Source organism: Brassica napus, unplaced genomic scaffold, assembly GCF_020379485.1.
Source record: "Brassica napus cultivar Da-Ae unplaced genomic scaffold, Da-Ae ScsIHWf_1248;HRSCAF=1781, whole genome shotgun sequence".
Taxonomy (NCBI): Eukaryota; Viridiplantae; Streptophyta; class Magnoliopsida; order Brassicales; family Brassicaceae; genus Brassica; species Brassica napus.
In genome coordinates this window covers 98,646-106,782 of record NW_026014667.1, presented here as the reverse complement: position 1 = coordinate 106,782, position 8,137 = coordinate 98,646, and the positions used below count along the sequence as shown (strand labels likewise).

The following is an 8,137-nucleotide window of genomic DNA, read 5'->3' as shown; positions in this document are numbered from 1 at the left end:
GCCTTCGCTATTTCCTTACAATCATGTATTGACCTGTAGGACAACCTATTTCCATCATGTGGGTCCACGCCAAACATAATGCATTTGGTGTCCTTGTGACCATCGAACCACTCGTACCCTTTTCGGTCCCGTTCTGTTCGTACCCTTTCAGTTTCGACCCGTTTGTACCCGTTTGGTCACGAACCATTCACATCCGATGGATCATGATACGTTCGTACCTCTTGGATCACGACACGTTTGTACCTCTTGGATCACAACACGTTCGTACCTCTTGTATCACGACATGATCGCAGATCTTGGATCACGATACATTGCATCCTTGGGATCACGATGCACCCTTTGGTCATTGGTACCCTTTGGTCCTTGTACCCTTTGATACTTGCAACCCTTGGTATCTCGTACCTTTTGGTTACTTGCATCCTTTGGTATCTCACAACCTTTGGTAACTCATGACCCTTGGCAACACGCAACCTTTGGCGACTAGTACCCTTTTGATCAAACCTATCCGCTATGGATAGCAATCAACGTAACCAAATATGACCCCAGGGTCTATAACGTGGTAATATGGTTAACTATCACGTTCCATATATATATATATATATATATATATATCATATAGACATAATAATATAAAGAGACAGAGATAGAACCACTCACAGCAGCGATAGCCCTTACCGATCGGTCAGTCCGTCTCTCGGCTAACCACCCTTGGACCCTTGGTCCTTGGCGCCTATTTCCCTCCAGGAATAGGTATTCCTATTGGCCTTAGTGACTTATAAAAGCCATACTCACCATGAACCGGATCGTGCCCCTTATGGCTTTGATCCTGGATTATGCCCTTCCGGCTTAGATCCTCGTTTCTCATTGGGGGATCCCATTGTTTAGGACGTATGTATTTTGTCTCAGACATAATGAGACTGAATGAGAATGAATTCATAATCCCTGGACGTCCTCCCGTTTATATATATAACCAAAGTTCATGTGCGAAGAGTCACATCCCTTGAAGCATCCTTTTGGGACATATCTTGGCCATCGATTACAATCAATGGTCCAGATCGTACCTGTTCAGAAATAGAAGGTTTCAGACCTTATAGGCACGTCCAACCCAAGACAAGACCTGGTACCCAAGCCCACGGCCTGCCCACAAGAGCCCAACGACTCATGGACTACATGGCCGGACCTCATGGTCCGCCACTGACCCGGACCAGGACCATCGGCCCAAAACTCGAACAGTCCGTCGAGCTGAGATGAGCTGACTCCCAGCTGCCTCAGCTGAGTGAGATAGTAGTCCAGCTAGTTGAGCTGATTTAACTTGGAACGAGCTAGGCTGAGCTTGACCGAGCTACGTCTAGCTGATCGAGCTTCTCGTAAGCATCGCCCAGCTTCTGTACAGCTTATCCTAGCTGACTTCTTTCTCTTATAAGGTTAAGTCTCAGCATCCTCACGTCCTTAACCTTCTATCTTGGCCATGGAACGCTAGCCTTAAGGTCTTAAGACCGGCTGGTACGTTTCCCTCGAACCATGGCCGTCCCGACAATCCTATCCATGATTGGGGGCGTGATAAGTCTCCACCACTTGAAATGGATTCGTCCTCGAACCCGGTGATGATTATACCTTGTCTTAAGACAAAATATTCCAGCCGAACTTATTCTAGTCTTGATCAGGGAATAGAACAAGCCTGATTCAGAACAACAAAAACCACTTCGATGATCAAATTCCTTTGACCGTCGTTATACAAGTCTCCCTTACTTGATAAGGATTTAACCACAAACAATCCTATCAGGGGGTCCTTCTGGTTTTGCTTATGGCACCCTTACTGGTCTACTTCGACCACAGTCGAGGGTCCATCAAGCATTCATTCAAGTGATACTTGTAATTCCATCCAAAGACATTCCTTGTGTCACTAGACGAACTCTCCAGGTTGCGGTCCTAGTATCCAACAAGTCTATGTCATTCTTTTGAATATCATCTTCTTCAGATTTTATTCTATCTCTGATCATAGTCCACGACTAGATCATAACAAGTCCCTAGGACATGCTGCATACTCGAGCCTTAGTAGATTTGGCCAATCCCCACGCCACTCGATGTACCAGTCAAGTCCTCACGAACTCGTTCCAATCTTTAGGCTGCTCGTCCTACAACGAGTCGTAACAGATTGTTATGGTTCTTTTGTCCTTTATGGACAATAAGGTTCATGACCTCAGCCAGAACGTACTGGATCATCCCCTTAACCAGCCACAACCTTTTCAGGCTTGGCCACATTGCGATCTTAGTCCCTCCAGACTAAAAATGCCTCAGACTTGACCTATGTCCTTCACTGGACTTTGTCATAATTCGATCCTGGTCCATTTATGGACGTGATCGTATTCCGGTCCTGGTCCACTCAGGGACTCGACTGTTTCACCCCAACCATAGGTCCATCTCCGAATAGGTCGTGGCCTGATCCTCATCCCTTACTGGACTTGATCATTCTCTTCTCAACCTTAGGTCAATCTCCCACTTGGTTGTACTGTGACCATGGTCCTCTCTCGGACGTGGTCGACTTCAGCTCGGCCATCTCGGCAGGAGCCATCAGAAACAGACTCTAGGACAGTGGAGCTGCCCCTGGTTCCAGTTCAATCATAAATGGATCCGACCTTTCAGGGGGGACACCCTGTAGCGAGCGGAACACATCTGGGAACTTAGACACCAACGGGTCCTCAGACAGATCTTTCAGATCAACAGAATTTGCCGCGCTCCATAGTGGTAATTGTGGTCAAAAATACTTCACAATCCCGTCTAAGCATCTGATCCACACGGAATGCTGACACCACTACTTTCCTTAAAGCCGGACTCAGACGTTGGATCTCGATACCAATGAGATCCCAGACAGATCAACAGAATTGCTGTGCTCCATAGTTGTAGTTGTGGTAAAAAAATACTTCACAACCCTGTCTATGCATCCGATTCACTTGGACTGCTGACACCCCTTCTTTCCTTAGAGCCGGACTCAGACTCAGACTTTGGTACTGGATTGGGTGAGGTCTAGTCTCCAATTGCACACGAACTTGGTGGCAATCGAGAGTGGCCCAATACTTTCCCAAAGAGATTCATGTATAGGATCATCTCATGATTCTGTAGGCGCGTGGATATTTTTCTCAATCAGATCTACAGGCAGATTTCTTCACTGGATCATCACCGAGATATTTTTCATGAGCCCTAGTGAATGCATTATTTGCCCACCGGCTGCCCTCACTAGTCTCGAATCATCCCAGAACTCAGACAGAACAGACTCTTTCCGACCAGTCCTGGACTCACAAAACTATGTGTAGCCTCTGTTTTTCGAAAAGTATGTGTGTTTCCACACCACAAATCCACTTGTGGAAAATATCTCAGTTCATGACCACACCACAAAGAACGTCCCATAATATCCCTCATGACGTCGCCAATCACTTAATACTTCCACTACCATTAGGTACCTAGATGAGTAGGATTTCGGTTCGATCACATATTTGGAAAACGTCCCATACCATTCTCCAAAGCGTCTTACTATTGCAAATGCTCACACCATCCACAACAGCAATTATAATATACTACAATCCCCATCATACTAAGATACTTAACATCATGTTCTTCCAATGATTGGAACGAACACCCTGAGTTTCCTCATTCTTTCTTTGGATGGATTCAGATTGAAATTGATTCATTCCATCTGACTCGATTAATGGAAACCTACCTTGACTTATACCGAGTCCTAACTGATCCATCTGATCAGAAGTCCACTCGTGTACTGGTCATGTAGTGTCTCCCTTGAGTCAGATTTTAATATTGCATATGCTTTACTTATTATGAACGACCATCAAGGGATAACACTTTACTTCAGTAGAATGCTGCACGTTTATTTCAACCCAAGCCACTCTGTGGTCCATGTTACTTCCCTTTTTCAGGTCATCCATAAACAAGTCTTGCATTGCTTCCATCCCTTCCAACCCGTCTATTACGTCGAAATACTAGATATACCAACCTTTCTGTTTTTAGGTTCTTGCCCTTGGAAAACGTATCTTGGCTAAGCCGGTTCATCTTAGAATTCCCACATTCACAAGCATGATACCTTAGCTTTCCTCAACTCTTTCTTGGCTCACCCAAACTAAGGTTTCATAGTCATCATAGTTTTGGAAATAATTTCGGTATGAAACTCATAATCTTAGAGCGTTGTCCTAAACAGGATCAAGCATGCTCTGATACCAACTTGTAATAGCCCGATCCGGCCGACAAGACCGTGGTCGAAGCCTTACATCGCTCGGTCCACTTCCTGGCCGAACCTCTTAATTTTTGCCCTTTATTTATGATATCGCCTAAAGGCAAGGGCTAACTTAAACCTTATCTAAAGTCTTCCCTAATCATTAATAGGTTAGATCTTTTCAACAGATACGCAGCGGATAATTCTCTAGTTAACCATTGGTCTAAAACAAATCTAACACTTGTCTGGTCGAATCACCTTAGCCTTGGTCAGCTTACTCAACTACCAATTAGCTTAAAGGTCAATCCTAAACCCAAACCAAGCCATACGATTCTGAAGTTCCATTCCCCTAAACCATTCTATCTAGATCAACATAAGTAAATGCTAGATTATACCTTTGCCACATCTATGGAGCTTATTAGCTCATCGGTCCTCCATTGACTCAAATTTCTCTTGCTTGACAGCTGAACCCCGATCACTCAATGATCTTACTTAAGGTTCTTATCGTGACTCCTGCATCAAACAACTCCCATAGGTACTTAGTCATTAAACCAACCATCCCCACATACATAAATAACCTTTGAGAAGTCTTTGAAAGGACAAGGGTTTGCATATGGCCTTTCTCGGCTCATGCACAATCCGAAATCCTTTTGCCTTATAGGCAATAGTACCAAGTCCATCTTCCGGACTGACAAAGCTCATTAGATCCTAAGTCAATCAACCAACCATCCTCACATGACTTGGAACTGATGAGTCTTCATCCGGCCTGACCGGCCTTGGGACTTAACCCAGACAACATATATGATTTGTTCATACCAACCGATGCATTAATTAATCAGGTTAGGACTGACACCTTGAACCATCATTCAGAGGTAAGGTCGTCCATACTCAATCATGATCAGATCTTACACGGCCTTCCTTGAAACACTTAGGCTCAGTATCTATGGTCTACGACACATAGTACTAGCCACACACTTCGTCATGACTCTTAGCCAATCTCGAAGCTATTAACACCAACGTTGATATCTAGAAGCATCACATCAATACTCTTACTCCAGCAACGTGACTATCCAAACTAGTGTTCGGCCATCGAACCATTGCCATGAAACATGATCCGACCACTAGACTTGATAAGCCATCGTCCACTTAGCATGTACTGATATAACCGGCCTTCCATTGCCATCATGTGGGTCTATGCCCTACATGAGGCATATGGCGCCTATCTTACTCACCAACCAAAGGTTGATCGTAAGATATCCCACTTAGCCTTTGCGGCCAGAACCGTCATCCATTGACCATGGATTATGGTTCATACATCAATCATTTGTACGTATTGCACTAGCCTTAAGGCCTTCGCTATTTCCTTACACTCATGTATTGACCTGTAGGACAACCTATTGCCATCATGTGGGTCCACGCCCAACATAATGCATTTGGTGTCCTTGTGACCATTGAACCACTCGTACCCTTTTCGGTCCCGTTCCGTTCGTACCCTTTCAGTCCCAACCCGTTTGTACCCTTTCGGTCACGAACCGTTCACATCCGATGGATCATGATACGTTCGTACCTCTTGGATCACGACACGTTCGTACCTCTTGGATCACGACACGTTCGTACCTCTTGGATCACGACATGATCTTTGGCAACACGCAACCTTGGATCACGATGCACCCTTTGGTCCTCGTACCCTTTGATACTTGCAACCATTGGTATCTCGTACCTTTTGGTTACTTGCATCCTTTGCTATCTCACAACCTTTGGTAACTCAAGACCCTTGGCAACACGCAACCTTTGGCGACTAGTACCCTTTTGATCCAACCTATCCGCTATGGTTAGCAATCAACGTAACCAACCATGACCCCATGGTCTATGACGTGGTAATATGGTTAACTATCACGTTCCATATATATATATCATATAGACATAATAATATAAAGAGACAGAGATAGAACCACTCACAGCCGCTGTAGCCCTTACCAATTGGTCAGTCGGTCTCTCGGCTAACCACCCTTGGTCCTTGGCGCCTATTTCCGTCCAGGAATAGGTCTTCCTAATGGCCTTAGTGACTTATAAAAGCCACGGCTAGAAGCCATACTCACCATGAACCGGATAGTGCCCTTATGGTTTTGATCCCGGATTCTGCCCTTCCGGCTTGGATCCTCGTTTCTCATTGGGGGATCCCTTTGTTTAGGACGTGTGTCCTTTGTCTCAGACAGAATGAGACTGAATGAAAATGAATTCATAATCCCTGGAAGTCCTCCCCTTTATATAGAGAACCAAAGGTCATGTGCGAAGAGTCACATCCCTTCGAAGCATCTTTTTGGGACAGAAGTTGGCCATCGATTACAATCAACGGTCCAGATCGTACCTGTTCAGAAATAGAAGGTTCCAGACCTTATAGGCACGTCCAACCCAAGCCAAGACCTGGTAACGAAGCCCACGGCCTGCCCACAAGAGCCCAACGACTCATGGACTACATGGCCGGACCTCATGGCCCGCCACTGACCCGGACCCGGACCATCGGCCTAAAACTCGAACAGTCCGTCGAGCTGAGATAAGCTGACTCCCAGCTGCCTCAGCTGAGTGAGCTAGTAGTCCAGCTAGTTGAGCTGATTTAACTTGGAACGAGCTAGGCTGAGCTTGATTGAGCTACGTCTAGCTGATCGAGCTTCTTGTAAGCATCGCCCAGCTTCTGTACAGCTTATCCTTGCTGGCTTCTTTTTCTTATAAGGTTAAGTCTCAGCATCCTGCCGTCCTTAACCTTCTATCTTGGCCATGGAACGCTAGCCTTTAAGGTCTTAAGACCTGCTGGTACGTTTCCCTCGAACCATGGCCGTCCCGAAAATCCTATCCAGGATTAGGGGCGTGACAGGTGGTTTGCCGTCTGCGACGTTGCGAGAAGTCCACTAAACCATATCATTTAGAAGAAGAAGAAGTCGTAAAAAGGTTTCCGTAGGTGAACCTGCAGAAGGATCATTGTCGTACCCTGGAAACAGAATGACCTGAGAACGATGAAACATCACTCTCGGTAGGCCGGTTTCTTACTGTGCCTGCCGATTCTGTGCTTATGCGTTCATCCATGCCCAAGACTTCAGTTTTTGTTGGATCGTACGCATAGCTTCCGGATATCACCAAAGCCCGGCATGAAAAGTGTCAAGGAATATGTAACTAAACAGCCTGCTTTTGCCAACCCGGAGACGGTGTTTGTTCGGAAGTAATGCTGCAATGTAAAGTCTAAAACGACTCTCGATAATGGATATCTCGGCTCTCGCATCGATGAAGAACGTAGCAAAATGCGATACTTGGTGTGAATTGCAGAATCCCGTGAACCATCGAGTCTTTGAACGCAAGTTGCGCCCCAACCCTTCTAGCCGAGGGCACGTCTGCCTGGGTGTCACAAATCTTCATCCCCCCATCCTCTCGAGGATAGGGGACGGAAGCTGATCTCCTGTGTGTTACCGCACGTGGTTGGCAAAAATCTGAGCTAAGGATGCCAGGAGCATCTTGACATGCGGTGGTGAATTCAATTCTCGTCATATAGTCAGACGTTCTTGTCCAAAAGCTCTTGATGACCCAGAGTCCTCAACGTGACCCCAGGTCAGGCGGGATCACCCGCTGAGTTTAAGCATATCAATAAGCGGAGGAAAAGAAACTAACAAGGATTTCCTTAGTAACGGCGAGCGAACCGGGAATAGCCCATCTTGAAAGTCGGACGTTTTTGGCGTTCGAATTGTAGTCTGGAGAAGCGTCCTCAGCGGCGGGTCAGGCCCAAGTTCCCTGGAAAGGGGCGCCAGAGAGGGTGAGATCCCCGTCGTGCCCAGACCCTATCGCACCACGAGGCACTATCTACGAGTCGGGTTGTTTGGGAATGCAGCCCCAATCGAGCGGTAAATTCCGTCCAAGGCTAAATGTGGGCGA

General features: G+C 46.2%; 1 non-coding gene across 1 annotated transcript; it reads left to right on the top strand.

The window, feature by feature from the left end:
• The first annotated feature begins 7,460 nt into the window (after window positions 1–7,460).
• Window positions 7,461–7,616, top strand: LOC125596621. Its single transcript, XR_007331160.1, has one exon. It is a non-coding gene; the product is annotated as a 5.8S ribosomal RNA (ribosomal RNA).
• The last annotated feature ends 521 nt before the right edge of the window (window positions 7,617–8,137 follow it).